The sequence below is a fragment of the Sciurus vulgaris genome (assembly GCF_902686455.1).
Source record: "Sciurus vulgaris genome assembly, chromosome: 1".
Taxonomy (NCBI): Eukaryota; Metazoa; Chordata; class Mammalia; order Rodentia; family Sciuridae; genus Sciurus; species Sciurus vulgaris.
Window position 1 is genome coordinate 10,652,254 of NC_136461.1, and position 17,887 is coordinate 10,670,140.

A 17,887-nucleotide genomic window follows, 5' to 3' on the forward strand; every position below is an offset into this window, starting at 1 on the left:
CCCATTTTAAAGGTGAGGAGGCCAAGGCAGGGCTAGAGGGGCATGAGGCAGAGGCACACCAACCCAGTGACTGTGTGCCCCAGGCATCTTGCCCATCTCACCCTGAGCTGAGGCTCAGAGAGGTGAAGTTACCTGCTAAGGATCACACAGGAATACTCCCCAGGGATGCACTCACCTGGGAAGGTCGAGTAGGACACAAGGATGTCACTGGGTGTGGGCAAACTCGACCGCGTCCAGCTGGTCAGACGTCCTTGGGCCTTCCGGGAAGGGGACGGCGTCTGGCTCAGGGTTGCTGCCAGAGACCCTGTCTCCAGAAGCGTGGGCCACCGTAAACCCGTGGTCTTTCTGCTCTGCAGGAAGCAGAAACAAACACCTGTCACTAAGACATGCAGAACTTCTTTTTTTTTTTTTTTTGGTGGTGGTGCTGGGGATTTGAACCCGGGCCTTGTGCTTGCGAGGCAAGCACTCTACCAACTGAGCTATATCCCCAGCCCCAACATGCAGAACTTCTTGACAAAGAAAAGCCCTGGCCCCGAAGGCGAAGCTGGTGAACTCTACTAAATACCCGAAGGACACCTGACACCAATCCTCAGACTTTTCCAAGAAATGAAGAAGAAAGACTTCCTAACTCATTCTCCGAGGTCAGCATTCCCTGATACTAAAGCCAGGTGCTGAGATCCCAGGATAAACTGCAGACTAATGTCCCCAAGCACATGGATGCCACGTTCCTCAACGCTTCAGCATCATATAAACAGAGCGTACACCATGGCCAGGCGGGAGCTACTCCTGGAATGCAAGGACGGCTGACGCTGAGAACGGATCCACGTGACCCACATCCACAGGAAGGAGGGAAACCACGTGATCGTCTCACGGGGCACAGAAAAAGCATCTGACAGAACAACAACCCTTCACGATAAAAACACAACAAACTAGGGACAGAGGAAACTTCCTGAGTATAATAAAAGCCACGTGAGATCAGATAGAGGAAAGGGAGCCAGAGCGTGAGAAGACAGGGGGGAAGTGCTGGGAAGTGACACTGGCCAGATGACATTGTTGTTTTGTGCATGAACGAACACGGAAAAACAAATCCCACCACTATTATGCACAACTCTAACAGACTAATTATAAAAAAGTGTAAAGAAAAAAAAAAACCCACAACGTGAAAAACCCACAGTGACTGTCATACTCGATGGTGAGAGACTGAAAGCTTTTCCTCCAAGGTCAAGATCAAGGCAAGAATGACTGCTTTTGCCACTGCTATGCGACATGGTACTAGAAGCTCTGACCACAGCAATTACGAAGAAAAAGAAAAGGCATCCAAAGTAAAACTATCTCTGTTCACAGATGGTTTGATCTAATTATATAGACAATCCTAAAGATCACACCACGCACACTGTTAGAACTGATCAAGGTGGAATCAGCAAAGGAACAGGATACAAAGTCAACACACACACACACACACACCACACACTTAAAATAAACTGTACAAACAATGAACAATCAGGAAAGGAAATTATGAAACCAATTCTAGCATCGAAACAAAAAGTTTGGAATTAACCAAGGAGGTAAAAGACCTGTACAATGAAAACAACAAACACTGCTGAAAGAAATTAGAGACAGGGCTGGGGCTGTGGCTCAGGGGTAGAGCACTTGCCCAACATGCACGAAGCACTGGGTTCAATTCTCAGCACCACATAAAAAATAAACAAGGTCCATCAACAACTAAAAAAAAAAATTATTAAAAACAGCATAAATAAATAGAAATACAACCCATGGTCATGGGTTGGGAAACAATATTGTTAGGACATCAATATGACTCAACACAGTTATAGATTAAATGCAATTCCCATCAAAAGCCCAATGTTGTTTTTGAGAAATTAAAAAAAAAATCCTAAAATTCAAAAGAAATCTCAAGGGCTCCCAAAAAGTCAAACAATCTTGGGCAGGGGGTAGGGGCATAAAACTGCAGAACTTCCGGAGTTCAAAACGTACTACAAAGTTCCAATAATCAAAAGATGTGGTGTTGGCATAAAGACAGACACACAGACCAGTGGACTAGAATGGAGAGCCCCAATATGGTCAAATGTTACTTCACAATAGTGCCAAGGTCTTTCAATGGGGGAAGGACAATATCAGCAAACATTGCTAGGAAAACTGGATAGCCACATGCAAAGGAATGAAGTTGGACCCTTCCTTAATATCATATACAAAAAAATTAAATCAGATCAAAGACCTAAATTTAAGACCTAAAACTATAAAACTCTTAGAAGAAAATATAGGGCAAAATCTAAAACCATGAGCTAAGTAAATCTCTTTTTTCTATGAAATATCCAGCCTCAGGTATTCAATTATAGTAACAGAAAACTGACTAACATGTTGGAGATACCATAGGATGGCCAAAGGAGACAGGGATGAGCAGAGAGACTGTGTGTGAAAGAGAGAGAGTCGACAGTGGGATCAAAGAGGGGTGTGTCAGGGAAAGGCGATAGGGAGGGTCATACAGGAATGCCAGCTGCCTCTCCACTCAGGTGTTGTCTTCACTCTGAAGTCTGATGTGCAGGCCTGGCCCACGGGGTTATGCACTGTATGCAAGGCTTGGTTCCTAGACAGCCTCATTAGTTCAAAACTCCCTATAAAGAAAGACTAATTCCCCACAGAATAAACACACAGCAGGAGGGCTCCCTCCACTCACAGAACCCACAGCCACTGGGGCACCCTGTGCCTGCTGCCGTCCTCTCGGCATGGTGTCTGAAACTCAAGAGGGGTCATCCCAGAACTGACAGCGGGCCTAATCAGGGCAGCCACCTGGCTTCCCTCAAGTGTGTCGCGTGTGTCAGGTTGTCACGCTGACTCCATACCCACTGTTCAGCCCTGGAGCTGAGCTACCCTTTTATGGAGGGGTGGGGTGGATAACATTGCAGGATTTTGAAATTATCTTAAATTATAACTGTTGAGTTTTAAAATAGCAACACGAAAGTCACCAAAAGCTGGGGCAGGGTTTCTGACGCACAGACACAGGTCACCCCTGCCGAACACTGGGCACGAGGGCAGTTCTGTATTTCGGCTCTCGGCTGACGTGGCGCCACTGTGTGGCAACAGCACGGCCTGATGGGGGAAAGCGGACAGAAACTCCCCAGGGCAGGTCATTCACCTCGCTCAGCTCTGAAATCTTGCTGCTCCAGTGAGTTCTGATTTGTTTTTGTGGTGGGAGTCGGTAGTATTTCAAATTTTACTCTTAAATATTTTATACAGTCCTATTTCAAACTCAAATAATTAGAATCCATGTGAGATGAAACCAGACAGGTCTGTGGCAGGCTGGGGACACAGTGGTAGGGCCTGGCCTGCCCTGGGAGAGCCGACCACATGAAAAGCCCTGTGGCCGGGAGGCCAGGGCTGAGAAGCACAGGCCAGCAAGCCCAGGGCCTGAGCGAGGGTGGGCCGGTGGGGGAAGACCCTGGAGCGGGTACAACTGGCCAGGGACAGGGCCCGGCCAGCAGGAGCCTGGGACACCCGGGAAGGGTGAGTCGCACGGGGGGCAGGAGGCACCGCATGCCAGACTGGGTGAGGGCACAGTGGCCTGGGCCAGGCCACCAAAGGCCCTGCAGACCCCACTGAGGGCTCCCAAGGGTGGCACCACAGACATGCCGAGGACAAAGGTCCTCCCTGCTGCGAGTGGTGTGGCTCCTGCACCGCCGAGAGCGGGCGTCCGGCTCATCCGTGGGATTCACAGGAGGCCACCAATGTCACTCACAGCACACGACAGGTGAGGGCAAGGCCCCAGGAGCAGCAGCATTCTGTCCTCCTGTTACCACGGCTGAGGAACCGTGCCGATGACAGGAAGGGGCTCATAGGTGACAGGGTCCTGGGGGGGCTGGGAGAGTCTGGTGTCCAGCTATTCAATGAACCAGGCACTGAGCGCCCACTAACGACGCACCAGACACCGTCCCCCCTGCTGCGGCTTCCAGAGGTCAACTGGCCCCAGGTTGTGCAGCGAGGACTTAACGAAGTGTTCTCACCACTTGCCACCCAGCTGTGACTGCGACTTACTACAGTTCACATCAAACTGTAAGCTCCAGGGGCAGAGACCCGTCTTTATCACCTAATACGGAGCCTGGTGTAGTCAGTAGGTGCTCAATAAACACTTGATGAATCGTGTGACGGGGGCCTGACCTCTGGACACCCGCCCCACCCTGCCAACATGTGACAGTGTGGGACAGTTGAAATCTCAAGGGTTCCATGCTACAGGCTGCAGCTGTGACCGTCCCCTGGGCAGGTGGGACAGCTCTGTGGGATGACGTGCCCGCTGCTCCAACAGGTCAGGCAAAGGTACAAGGAACTGACAGGCCTTTCAACTGCCTCAGCCCCTGGAGAGTCCAGGCAGAAGGGACGACCGGTCAGATTTCTAGGGTTCCCCACTATCACCATCATAACCAAGCCAGGAAAGCGGTTCTCCTCTCTTCTCTCTTTTTTAATTTTTTTTTTTCGTCTGCTCATTTTGATTTTTGAGATGCGTCTCACTATATTGCCCAGGCTGGCTTCAAACTCCTGGGCTTCAAATGATCCTCCTGCCTTAGCCTCCCTCCTGAGTGGCAGGGACTACAGGTACTGCCACCGCACCCAGCTTCATTTTTATTAAAAAAGAAAAAAAAAAAAAAAAACAGGATAGAAGCCAGGCACAGTGGCACACGTCTGTAATCCCAGGTACCTGGATGGCCAAGGCAAGAGGATCACAAGTTGGAGGCCAGTATGGAAATTAGGAGACCCTGTCTCAAATAAAGACTGGGGATGTAGTGGTAGAGCACCCTGGATTTAATCCCTGGTAGGAAAGAAGAAAGGGAGGGAGGAAGGGAGGGAGGGAGGAGGCAGAGCGGAATACACCTGCAGTCCCAGCTACTGGGGAGGCGCAGGCAGGAGGACCATGTCAACACGTCAGATCAAGGCCGATCTAGCGAGATCCAGTCTTTAAAAATCAAGGAGGTGGAGAAGGACCCAAGCTGGCACGCTTGCTGTCTCTCCAGGTGACGCCTCGCCAGGCTGGGATGCAGCAGGCGCTCCCCAGGCGCCGCCTCCTGGGCCCTGCACTTCCTCACCTCCAGAACCACCAGCACACAAATCCTGCGCTCTGTAACCCGGGTTAGGTAACGGAAGGTGGACTAAGACACAGCACTAAGCAAAACTGCAAAACGTCCTCCCGGGTTTCTTAAGTCACCACGCCTTGGTCCTGGGGAATTCCCGCCCCAGGCTCTTCAGCTGGTCCCGTAGCTCAGCTGTGGCCTCGCGCTCTCTGAGACAGTGGAAATGGGGTCTTTCTAGGTAACGGAGGTCAGAGGAAAGACGACCAAGAAAACACAAAGACAGTGTCCACCCTCCCCACTGCCTTCTTTTAACCAAAATTCTGAAGTTGCCAACGTCACCAGAACCCGTGACGTGGCTATGGCGCCCTTTTCAGTGCGGACTAGCCTGGGCCTCCTCGGAGAGGTGGAAGCCCTGCCACTCTGCGACGGCGACCGTGTCTGGAGTGGCCCGTGGACACGGGGCGCTGCCGGACGGGAGGGGACCGGCGGAGGCTGCGCCCACGGGGGAGGCGCCGCCCCCACCGCAGGCCTGGATGAAGAAGAGCTTGGGCTTCCCCCCAGGCTGGGGCAGCTGGTCCCGCTGAAGATGCTCACGATCCTCTCGACGGACACAGAACGTCCGTCCGTGCCGTAGACAGCGCCCGGGAACTGGTAGTGGCTGGCCTAGAGGACCAAGAACCCTGGTTACAAAACCAAGACGCTGGCCCAGGAATCCAATGGCCTGTCAGAGGCTTTGTGGGGGCCACGCACTCAGAAGGTCACACTGGGGCTCCAGACTGACTGTGACAGAGCAGGTTGGTCCTGGAAGGGCCCTGAGCAGCGTCTGTCCCTGAAAAGGCCAGCTACTAAGAGTGCTGGCCAGCTGCTGCTAGACCAGAGGTTCCCAAAGTGTGTTCCCTGGACAGGCAGCGTCCACGTCACTCAGGGACTTTCAGGAAATGCAGATTCCCCGGCCCACCCAGTGGTCCACAACGGCAGCCTGGCCTTGCAGCCCCTCTGACACAGCTGATCGCGAGGACCGGCCAGCTCCGCTCCCACTCCCTGTGCACAGGACCACAGGGCGACCTGCCGAGGCTCGGGACACAGGTCCAAGGGGCTGAGGCTTCGCAGGCGCGCCCAGGCGACACCCCTGCTGCCACACTGAGTGCCGGGGACAGCACAAAGTTCTGACTGGGAGGATGCCGGGCCGGGCAGGGCAGGCCAGGGTGGTTTCCCGGAGAAGCCGAAATCCTGGCTTTTATGTGAAATGTGCCAGTTCTGAAAACACGGTGCAGCCACGAGGGCCTCGAGGCCTCCAGGTGGTGACTCTTGGTCTGTCCACAGACGAGGACTCCCAGGACAGCCAGGGGCAGGGCTTGGCCACGTGAGCCAGCACAGCACTGGCCGAGCCCTGAGCACGTCCCAGGGCCCGAGTCCCGCCCAGCAGCAAGGGCCTGGACCTCGCGCAGAACAGGGGTGGAAGCTTCCAGAGAACAGCGGGCCCTCCCTGGTGTCCAGCGGGCTCTGCTCAGAAGGCCGCCCCACCCAGGGGCACATCCAACTCCTCAGAGGACCCGAGGGCTGGGACTGCAGGAGGTGGACAGGGCTCCACAGTCCTTCTCTGCAGAGCCAAGGGTGCTGCGGACACGAGAAGGGGCAGGAGTGCCGCAGGGCCGCTCCGCGCAGCTCTGCCCTGTGCCTGACGGGGGAGCAGGGTCGGGACAGAGGCCTCCTACCTGGCAGCTGAGAGAGGATGACCACCGCGCAGCAGTCCAGGGCACGGTGGTCCCGCCGGGCCAGCTGCACCAAAGCCTGGACCATGGCCTACAAGGGAGGGCTGAGGTGAGCCCGAGCGCCGACCACCAGGCAGCCCGCCCACCCACCAGGCAGCACCAGGGCCTGCGGAGGGCCCTGCCACCAAGGGCCAGTTCTGAGGAAACGGTCACCATGATCATCACAATGGCCCCATTCTCGGGGTAAAAGTGCCAAGCTTGGGCGCTGTTCTCTTAATCGCATGGCGGCCCTGCATGGGGACTCCTGGAGGGGCAAGCTGAGGCCAGAGGTCACACAGCAGGCAGGCCAGCAGGCCACACGCCCTCCTGAGGGTAACCCTGGGCCACGCTCCCCATGGTTGTCCCCAGTCCGCTCCAGGGGTCCCCTGCAGAGCACTGCCCACACTCCCTGGCATCCCCACGGACAGTGACCAGGGATTGTACCTTGGCGGTCAGGTCGCACTTCACCTCCACGTTGAAATGCAGCGAGTGGAAACGGCGCCGCATCTTCTCACAGTCCACGTTGGAGCCCGAGCGGGCGCCGAGCCCCGACGTAGGGGAGAAGCTCACGTTGTTGACGATGAGGCAGTGGCCGCAGGGCTCGGCGCTCAGCACGTAGGCCTGCCCGCGGACAGGGCCACCGTGAGCACCGTCCGCTCCCTGGAGGAGGCGACCCCGCTCCTCCCTCGGGATGGACAGCAGGGCAATGGGCGAAGCCGTGGGCACCCTCCCACTGCAGGCACCACCCGGGACTCGGGGGCAGAGAGGGACCATGGGAGTGGCTGGGCACCAGCTGCCCCCACTGAGGGCCGTGGGCTCGGAACTCCATGCTCAGGGACGGGGACGCAGGCTTAGAAAGCCCACACCCCGCTGGGGCCCACCCAGGCCTCACACCGCAGCCGTGGCTCTCGCCCAGGGTGCCTGAGGGGCATGTGGCAGCTGTGTCCCCAGACTTGGCAGGGCCTGGCCTGGGGACACCTGAGGATGCCTCCTGGGCTGGGCCCTGTACCCCTGCCAGCAGCCTCTTCTTGTTCAGGGCACTTGCTGCTCCTTGGAAGCATTCCTTTGCCTGGCTTCTCTCCCCTGCCAGACTGAGGCCTCCCCAGGCCGGTGGCCCCCATCCCGGGGGCAGCACCCAGGAGCCACACAACAAATGAACAGGCGGCAATGAGAGCGCAAGCTTGGCACAGAGCAGGTGCCGTGCCCACGCTCACGCACGTCCCAATAGGTGGGACCTGACTTCACAGGGGTGAAGCAGACCCGCTCAACCCGCCAAGTCCAGGTCAGAGAGCCACAGAGGGCAGGCCAGCACCCATTCCCCATGGGCTGGGTCCCCAGGGCTCCCTGCAGGGAAGGGACAAGGCAGATGAGAGGGACAGGCCCCCAGTCTCATGAAGACTCACCAAATCTACGTTTCCCCTCAACCTGTCCCGAGCACCTGGAGAGAAGAGAGAGAGGGAAACGTGAATGTTGGGATCCACCAGGGAAAGGCCAAGGGAGACCCCAAAACAGAGAGCAGAGACCGGGGCCCCGGCAACGATGCCTAACACACAACCCTGACCCTCTGCAACCCCAGGTGTATCTCCAAGAGGCCTACTCATAAACAAAGCCACCACCCAACGACAAGCTGTGGGACACACAAACCGTGAGAACAGCCATGTAGCCCAAGACGGAACGAGCTACCCACACACGCAATGCCACAGGCGACCATAAGCCAGACGCTGTGCGCTGTGGACGGGGGTCCGGTTTACATGAAGTCCCACAACAGAAAGGGGTCAGATACGGTCCAGGCAGCAGATGCTCACTGCCTGCAGGGACCACAGGCCTGCCGCAGAGTAGGTCTCCCATAAATAGTTACAGAAGAGTAAATGAGTAAAGATGACTCTGATTTCAGTTAGCAAGAGTTCAAGTGGCCGCCAGCCTGTAAGGTTCTGAGACTTCTTTCCCTCTTCATATTACTGTCATTAGAGCGCTCTACCACTGAGCCACAACCCAGCTCCCATTCTTCCCTTTCGAAGCACGGAGGCCATAGAGCTGTCTGGGAGCTGCAGGGGTGCCCTGTTCCTCTTCTGATCCAGGGTCCCTGCTGGGAACTACACCCTCCCGGCTTAACAGCTGCACTGAGCAGCAGTCTTGGCTTTAAATTAGACATGGCCAGGCGGGCGTGGTAGCACACACCTGTAATCCCAGCGGCCCTGGAGGCTGAGACAGGAGGACCAAGAGTTCAAAGCCACCCTCAGCAAAAAGCAAGGCGGTAAGCAACTCAGTGTGACCCCGTCTCTAAAAAAATACAAAATAGGGGGGGTGTGGCTCAGTGGTCGAGTGCCCCTGAGTTCAAGCCTCAGTATGTATGTGTAAATAAATGCATGAATGAATAAATAAATAAATAAATAAGACATGGCCTGACCTAGCCCAAGGACACCTGTTAGTTCACGGGGTTCATTCTGAGAATGTGTACTCATTCCCAAATTCCCACTGCACCCCCAAAACATGTCCACTACTGAAGAATTCACTCGTTTCTGAATCCGCACTAAGGGCGCACAGAGCAGGCTCACAGGCTGCAGGCGCCTGGAGGGGCAAGTCAACACTGGGCATCAGAGGAGGGGTCCTCCAGGGCAGGCACTGCACTGGCACAGGGGAGGCCAGGACAGAAGACTCCGGCTCAAGAGCAGCTTCTCCAAACTCACATTTGGCAGACACGGGGGGACACACGCCCGTGGCTAAGGGTAAAGTGTATCTACAACAGAATCACTTATGGCCCACGTCACTGGGCATGTGCGTGTCTCCAACAAAAGGAGGAGCCTCCGGGCCAGATGAAGGCTTCTTTCCTTTCCTCTCTTCTCTTCTCCCTCCACCTGCCACGCTCTCTTTCTCTTTGCTGTACTAAGGACTGAACGCAGGCTGCTCTACACTGCACTACATTCCAAACTTTTCATTTTTCATTTTGAGACAGTGCCTTGCTAAGTTGCCCAGCGGCCTCAAAGTCACAATCCTCCTGCTTCAGACTCTGAGTGGTTGGGATTACAGGTGTGCACCACAATACCCAGCTACCATTTCTGATTTAAAATGACATGTGACTCCTCCTCTCTGCCACCCAGGAAAGGAAGGGTAGGTGCCAGAACTAGCCACTAGTGACCTCGTCGCTCAGCAGCCCCGGCATCCAGAAACCACAGAAGGAAGCGAGCTGACGACCGGATCCAGGGCTCCTGCGTGAAGACCCTTCCCTGGGCTGCCTCACTCGTCCCTTGAGCTGTCCCTCCAGCAAGGAAGTGCTGTCGTTTATCCCTTCTGCCGGGGGATCAGAGGCCCAGGGAGCCTGAGTGGTGATGAGAGGCGGGCACAGCCAGCCAGGCAGCGCTGAAAAGCCAACTCTACTTTCAAGAAAATTCCAACCCAGGTAGGACGCGGCACAGAAAGTCACGGTGGTGTTTTATTTTTCTGTGTCAACTTGACTGGGCAACGAGGTGCCCAGGTGTTTGGTCAGACATTATTTCTGGGTGTGTCGGTGATGGTGTTCTGGAGGAGGTCAGCCTGGATCAGTGGGCTGAGTGGAGCAGATGGCCGGCCCAGCCTGGTGGGCCTCACCCACTCACTGGGGGCCTGGGTGGAACAAAGAAGCAGAGGAAGGGAAATTTCGCTCTCTCCCTGCCTGCCTGCTGGAGCTGGGACATCACTCCTCTGCCGCCAGACTGGGACCGACGCTGTCACTGTGCTGGTTCTCAGGCTCTGGACTCAACCAGAACTACCTGACCAGCTCTTCTGCGTCTGCGGCTTGGCGACAGCAGGTCGTGGACTTAGCCTCCATAATCACAAGAGTCAATTCCTATGATAAATTTCTTTGTAGATATGGATGTACCCAGAGACTCTGGGTCCTGATTCTCAGGAGAACCCTGCCTGACACAGCCACCAACAGCTCTCCCAGCTCCCCGCTGCAGGAGGTCCTGGCCAGGACAAGCAGCTACACATGAGCCATCACATCTGAAGCTAAGAAAGCTCATTCCAGGGGCTGGGGACACAGCTCACTTGGTAGAGTGCTTGCCTTACAAGCACTAAGGCCCTGGGTTCGATCCCCAGCACTGGGGGGGGGGGGGGGGGAGGAGAAAAAGAAAGCTGCCCCCCTAAATGATAGAGAGAAAGCCACACTCTCTGGTGGGTCCTCCATGGCGGGACGTACAGAGACAAGAAAGAAGATGAACCATTAGCTCTTTGAGGCAGTAGATGGAATGAGTGGGATCACAGAGCCAGAGTGCCAAGGTTCAAATCCCAACTCTGCCATTTATCAGCTGTGTGACCCTGGGCAAGCTGCTCAAAGTCTCTGAGCCTCTGTTCTCCCCATCTGTATCCAGGAGGAGAGGAGCAGCTACCAGCCTCACAGCTGTGGCGAGTCCCCAACTGATGAGCACTCAGTGCTGACTTATTGAGAACTCAATAAAACTGAGCATGCCCACTTCTATTTTTTTATTTTTTCCCCCTGTGGTGCTGGGGATGGAACCTAGGGCCGTGTGCATGTGAGGCAGGCACCCCACCGACTGAGCCATCTCCCCGCCCGCATGCCCACTTTTAAATCACTCGCACCACACTCCAGAGTAGCAGGGGTACCAACCAGCACTCCGACATTTGGGGCCTGGCCACTCTGTTTTGGGCAGCTGTCCCATGCGTCACGGGATGTAGAGCAGCATCCCTGGCCCGTACCCACCCACCTTGGGCTGTAATGCCCAGATGCACCTCTAGGCGCTGCCGAACACCCTGGGGAGGGGGTCAGACGCACTGAGCGACAGCGCCCTTCCCGTACCAACTCGGTGAAGGCGCTGCCAAGTGCCGCCAGCGGCCCTGCTTCTGTCTGCCCAGGTTTTCCCACTCGTCCACAGAATGAAACCCACCCACGGAAACGTTCCTGGACAGTGCCCGTGAACCCACGCCCCGCACCTAAAGAGGACAGCTTGGCAGCATCCGGGGTCAGAGCCCAGCTCCCTCCCCACAAGCGGGAGATAACAGGGGTTGCCCTGCCCGCCGCTACCCAGCATCATGTTTGTTTCTTGAGGTTCTTTTTTAGTGTTTTGGGGTTTGTTTTTTTGGTACTGGGGATGGAAACCCATGCTCTACCACTGGGCTCCATCCCAGCCCTTTCAATTTTATCATGAGACAAGGTCTCACTAAGTTGCCCAGACTGGACTCCAACTTATGATCCTCCTGCCTCAGCCTCCCAGTTGTGGGATTACAGGTGCCCAGCACCCGTCTGGCCATGGCATAGTACCTAGGAAAAAACCAGCAGGCACTGTAAAGTGATATTCGTATTTACTATCACTGCTACCAGTCTACCCTTAGGGTTAGGCGCCTACTGGGAACAACTTCATAACAAACAAGAAACAAAAATGCCTTATGAAAGAACAGGACGCTTCGAGTGCAGGCGGTGGGTCCGGAATCACTCAAACTGACGATTCTCAGAAATGGACAGCAACCAGGAGCTCTGTTCTGCCTGCCTCCTTTCCGACGGGGCCACATGCACAGGAACAATTCTAGAACCTCCCTTCACCACGTTTGCTGCTCTGCTTCAATGGTGTCTAAAACCACCATTGCTCAGGTCAGATGCCACTTTTCACGCACTTCATAGGAAAACGAGTGACACATCTAAAAGGGCAGTCACCGTTGGCAGGAACCTGGGGAACAGCCACCTCCACTCCCAGTTCATAAGTTACAAAACATGTTTTCGAAAGAAGCTGGGAGCATCTATCAGAAGGAATAACCCATGATTTCTCTTGAAGAGACATATTCCCTGTCAGAGGGAGAGACGTGCACATCCATAGCAGGAACAGCACCAATGTCCACCAGGAGGGGAGGGACAATGACACACGGTGGTCCGTATGGGGCTGCGGGAGAGCAGTGAGACAAAGCCGTGGGTCAGCACAGAGCAAACTGATCGATCCACAGCCCTGCCTCGGTGGCACCCGGAAGAGACGGCCATTTCAGGACGCCTGCCTGATCTCAGCCCCGTAAACTCTTCCTCTAAGACGAGGAGGGAGGCAAAGGTGTCAGAAGGGGCCGACAGCCAAGACCAGCACAGAGCAGCGATTCCAGACCCACGAAGTCAGGTGCTGAAGACTGGAGCCCCCCATAAACTCTGCAAAACCAGTTCCATTGGGACCTGTCAGCCAGGCCACAATGACCAAGAGTTGCCCTTGGTTGTTGGCTAAGGTAGCCAATTCAGAGCCCAGAGGTGACACGTGGGCGGGACCTAACAAGCTCCTCTCCCCAGTAAAGGCTGGGACACCAAGAAGTGAGCTGTCGCCCTCCTCTGAGAGGACTCGCTCTCTCCCTGGGGTGCTTTTCCCTTCCTCCACTTCTTCTAATAAACTCTGCTGTACTTTGACCAAGTCTTGTGTCTTGCTTGACATCCTCTCACGCAAAGACACAAGAGCTGAGAACACAGTGTGACCTCCAGGAAGCTCCTCCTCAGGAATCATCTCGTCTCTACCGTCAGGGCTAGAGAGTGGTGCAGGAGGCCCAGGCAGCAATCCACTTCACTTACATTTCCACTTCACACCAGCTGTGTGAGTTGGGGACGATCATTTCTGAGTCTGTAATTCCACTTTGTTCAACAGTGAAATGGAAAAACCGCAGCACCTGCTTCACAAGAGTTGGCAGATTAGACTGAATCACTTACACAAGCGCGGCGAACAGGGCCCGGCAGACAGCAAGTGTGCACCATGCTGGCCCTGCTATTGCTGTAACTGGCTCAGTGCCACCAGGAGTCCCCTAGCAACCATGAAAGAGGAAGCACATGCCAGGTGCAATGGTGCACACTGTAATCACAGCGAGGCAGAAGGCCAGGGCAGAGGATCCCAAGTTCAAGGCCAACCTGGGACACTGAATGAGTTCCTGTCTCAAAAGTATAAAACGGGGGGGAAACAGCTCCATGGAACAGTGCCCCTGGCAGGGGTGGCAGGGGACATGAAATATCCATGGAAGCAAAGCCCTGACAACAACCCGCACGGCCATCAACGGGAGGATGGCTAAATAAACTGGGCCATTCAGAACAGGAGCTGCCACCACCCGGCAGTAGAGAAGGAACTGCTGGCACGCACAGCACCCCGGCTGGATCCCACAGACACGAGGACGGAAGGAGCCGGACTTCAAATGCTCAGCGCGGGACTGCGCTTTTGTTGCAGTTCAAGCAAAAGGGACCAATGATGGAGAGAGACTGGAACAGCGACTGCCTCGGGCTGAGGAGTGAGACAGACTGGCAAGAGCAGAGTCTCCTAAGACACTGGCATATCCTGAACCATGACCAGCTGAGAGGCGGTTACCTGTGTGCACATAGGAAAAAAGTCTCCCAGCTGCACTCTGGGGATTCACGCACATTACTGGATGTAATCTTGTGACCCTAGGCAAATTATTCTGCCTCCCTGGGCCTGTTTCCCTACATACAATGTGTAATATGATACTGCCCTGCAGGGCTGGGAGGGAAGGAGGTCGGCGCCACACCATGCTGGGGCTTACTCCCAGCAAACAGAGGCCTTTCTCCTGCCACCAGCCACGGGCTAGTCCAAGCTACACGCCAGGACCCAAAAGCAAATCCAGAACAACAGCTGGACCTACACACTCTGATCAAAAACAGGGACACCTACAACACACCTCAGCACCTGCTCTTCAGAGAACTGGCTGCCAAAATTACATCTCCTGAAGACCTACTAGAATGTTCCACGTATGACAATACCATAACTGAATTCTGAACTCGACCGACCCAGCTACCCAGTCACTCCCCAATGACTACACATCACGCCCACCCACCAACCACCTGCTCAGTACTCACAAGCCTCACTGAATCCTCCAGAACCAACGTCCACTGGCCTGGGCGTTTCTGGCCTGAGCGCAGCTGGCCGGAGGGGAGAACTCGGGAAAGATTTTGCTCCCTAGGGTATATTGGCAATATGTGGAAACGGTTCTGGTTGTCACAAACTGCAGTGGGTGATAGTACTGGTATGGGGCGGGTGGGGCCAGAGACGAGGCCAAACATCCTACAATGCACAGGACAGTCCCGTAACCAGAACTCATCTGGCCCCAAATTCAGAGGGGCAGTTCAGAAAGGCTGGGCCAGAGAGTCTGCAGTGATCTTGTCCCAAGGGAAGGGAGAAGACGGTGCTGCCACAGGCCACTTCTTGGAACCTGAGAGTGGAGTTCACGGCAGAAAGCAGAAGCAAAAGCAGAGAGAAGCGAGACCTGGGGACGTATCAGAGTCCTGAATCCAACTGTGCCTGAAATCAGCTCCACTCCCCGACTTCCACTGGGGCCCAATGAGTGACTCGTTGGCTTGCGCCCATGTGGGTGCTGCTTTGTGTCCCTTTCAAATCCTCATGGCAGTGTGGTGAGACAGACAGGACATAACGTTCCTTTCCCTGTTGTTTGAGTCAACTTTTTCACTTCTGTGACCAAAAAGACCTGACAGAACAATTTTAGGAGGAAAAGTTTATTCGGGGGCTCACGGTTTCAGAGCTTTTGTCCAGACAGCCAGCTCCGTTCCTGGGGCTCAAGGGAGGCAGGACATCACAGAAGAGGGTGCGGGGCAGAGGAAAGCAGGTCAGGACAGGGCCACCAAGAAGCATGTCCTCAGGGAAGCACCTCCTTCAGCCACACCCTACCCGCCTGCAAGTTACCACCCAGTTAGTCCCTGTCAGTGGATTAACACCTGATTGGGTTAGGCCCTCATAACCCAGCCATTTCACCTCTAAGCTTTCTTGCATTGTTTCACACATGAACTTTTAAGGGACTGTTATGGTTTGGATGTGAGGTGTCCCCCGAAAGCCCATGTGTGAGGCGATGCAAGGAGGTTTGGAGAAGAAATGATTGGGTTTCAGCCTTAACCTAATCAGTGAACTAACCCCTGATGGGATTAACTGAGTGGTACCTGGAGGCAGGTGGGGTGTGGCTGAGGAGGTGGCTCATTGGGGCCTGGCTGTGGGGTAGATATTTGTATCTGGCGAGTGATGTGTGGTGGTGTCTCTCTCTGTTTTCCGATCATCATCTGGGCTGCTTCCTCTGCCACACTCTCCCGCCATGATGTCCTGCATCACCTTGAGCCCGAGGAATGGGGCCAGCCTTCTATGGACTAAGACCTCTGAAACCATGAGCCTCGAATAAACTTTTACTCCACTATAATTGTTCTGGTCGGGTCCTTTTAGTCACAGTGGTGAAAAAGCTGACCAAAACAGGCACCTCACATCTAAACCATAACATTCTGCCCCTGGTCCCCAAAAGCTCATGCCCATCTCACAAGGCAAAATATATTAGTCCATTTTCAAGAGTCCCATAATCTCTGTAAGTGCAAAAGGACAGGAAGCAGACCTCAACGGATTCAGAGAAGCCTTTATTCCTTCTCAGACTTGGGCGCTGTTGGGACCCATTTTCCGGATAGGAAAATGGCCGCCAGTTACAGAGGGGATTTTGGTTTTATAGGGTACAAAGAGGATGATGTCATCATTGGAAGCCCTGTATGGGGCAGTTTGACTGTCAAGGGCAAAACTAGACTCAGAGGAATGAGTACTCAAATCTTGCCTGTTGTCATTTAGGATTAATTTGCCATGGGGGAAGGTCAAGGTTAGGACCCAGCATTCAGTATCCACCCCTTTCCCCCAGGGCCCATTACCAGGAAAGAATGCTCCAGGAGAGGTTTAATGTTTGGCCAATTTCTCCTCCCTCCTTCCAAGCCACACCGTCCCTCCATTTTTATAGGAACAGTATTTTCCATAATCCTTCTGTCTCCACAATTCCAAGATTGCCCCAAAGTCCAAGTCCAGAATTTCCTCTGAGACCCAAGCAAATCTCAGGGTGAGCCCCTGCAAAAGTCAAAGCAAGTTACACATACCCAACCTATAAAGGCACAGAGTGGGCATTTCTATTCCACAAGGGTGACATAGGGGCATAGAAAGAAGGGATGGGACCAAAGCAAGACCGAAAGGCATCTGGAGCACGTGGCAGGGTGACGTCCTCTGCCAAGGGCTGTGTGGCTCCAGCCCTGTGGCTTTGCTGGCTGCAGCCCACGTGGCCTCTCTTGATTCCGTAGCTCTTCTCAGCTGACATCCCTCAGCACTGGCACCTCTCAATCTCGGGGGTCTGCGCTGCAGCTTCCCCCTCACACCTCCAGTCATTACCCTCTCAGGAGCTGCCTGCAGGGAATCCAACCCTGCTGCACTTTGCCAGGCCTCCCAGGCCTTCCCTTGAAATGTCAGTGGGAGCCTCCATGACCCCCAACTCCAGCATCCTGCATTCCTGCAGAACCAGCACCACATGGTTGAGCAGTAGCCAAGCCTCCACGGACCAGGGCTGCAGCAGCCTCTGAGTACCTGGGTGACTTCCGAGGCCCCATTGGGCAGGCAGCATGCCCCGCTGTTCTCTTCTCTAAGGAAGTTTTTTTTATTCCCCTGAGCCTGAGATGGGTGTGGTCTTGCCAATTCCTGAGATGCCCTCAACCACTTTTGCTATTGTCTCAGGTTCAAGTATTTAGCGTTTCTTTAGTGGCGATAATGTCTTCACCAAACACAACTTCCGTAGCCCACAGGTTTACTTGCAATTTTCTGGCCATATTGCAAATTTTTCGAACCTTTATGCTTTGCTTTCTGCTCCTGGTTATCACAGTAGACTTGGCCAAAAGCTGCCAGCAATATCCATGCCACTGTCTGAATGCTGAGCTGCCTAGAAATTTCTTCCACCAGGTTAATTAGCTCATCCCCTTTAAATACAGTCTCACAGAAAGTCTCAGGACGTGGGCAAAACTGACAACTTGTGACGACTTCTTGGCGGGTACGTGACATGAATGGCCGACTCCGATTTCCAGCGGAGTCCTCCTCCTCTGGAACCTCAGGAGCCCAGAACGGACTGTGCACAGTCCTCTCGGCACCCTGGCCTCGCACCCATTACACTCTGCTCACACATCTAAAATTTTTCCCAGCTTGCATCTCTAAAGTTTTCAAAATTCCTCCCACAAATTCCCAAAAAACTCCAAAAGCTTCTAAACCATGTGGCCAGGTGAGTCACAGCCACAACCCCACTTCGAGGTACCAATTTCTG

The 17,887-nt window shown here is 54.5% G+C and overlaps 1 pseudogene across 1 annotated transcript in view; it reads right to left on the reverse strand.

Annotated features, from left to right (window-relative positions):
* LOC306654597 (caspase-9-like) overlaps positions 1–16,224 on the reverse strand; it is a 462,751-nt pseudogene extending 446,527 nt beyond the window's left edge. Inside the window, exons 1-7 of the transcript XR_013766787.1 lie at positions 16,204–16,224; positions 14,637–14,736; positions 8,230–8,264; positions 7,271–7,447; positions 6,791–6,878; positions 5,592–5,738; positions 176–350 (exon numbers count right to left, since the gene is read on the reverse strand). The product of XR_013766787.1 is annotated as a caspase-9-like (transcript). The remainder of the gene's footprint in view (positions 1–175; positions 351–5,591; positions 5,739–6,790; positions 6,879–7,270; positions 7,448–8,229; positions 8,265–14,636; positions 14,737–16,203) is intronic.
* Positions 16,225–17,887: the final 1,663 nt, after the last annotated feature.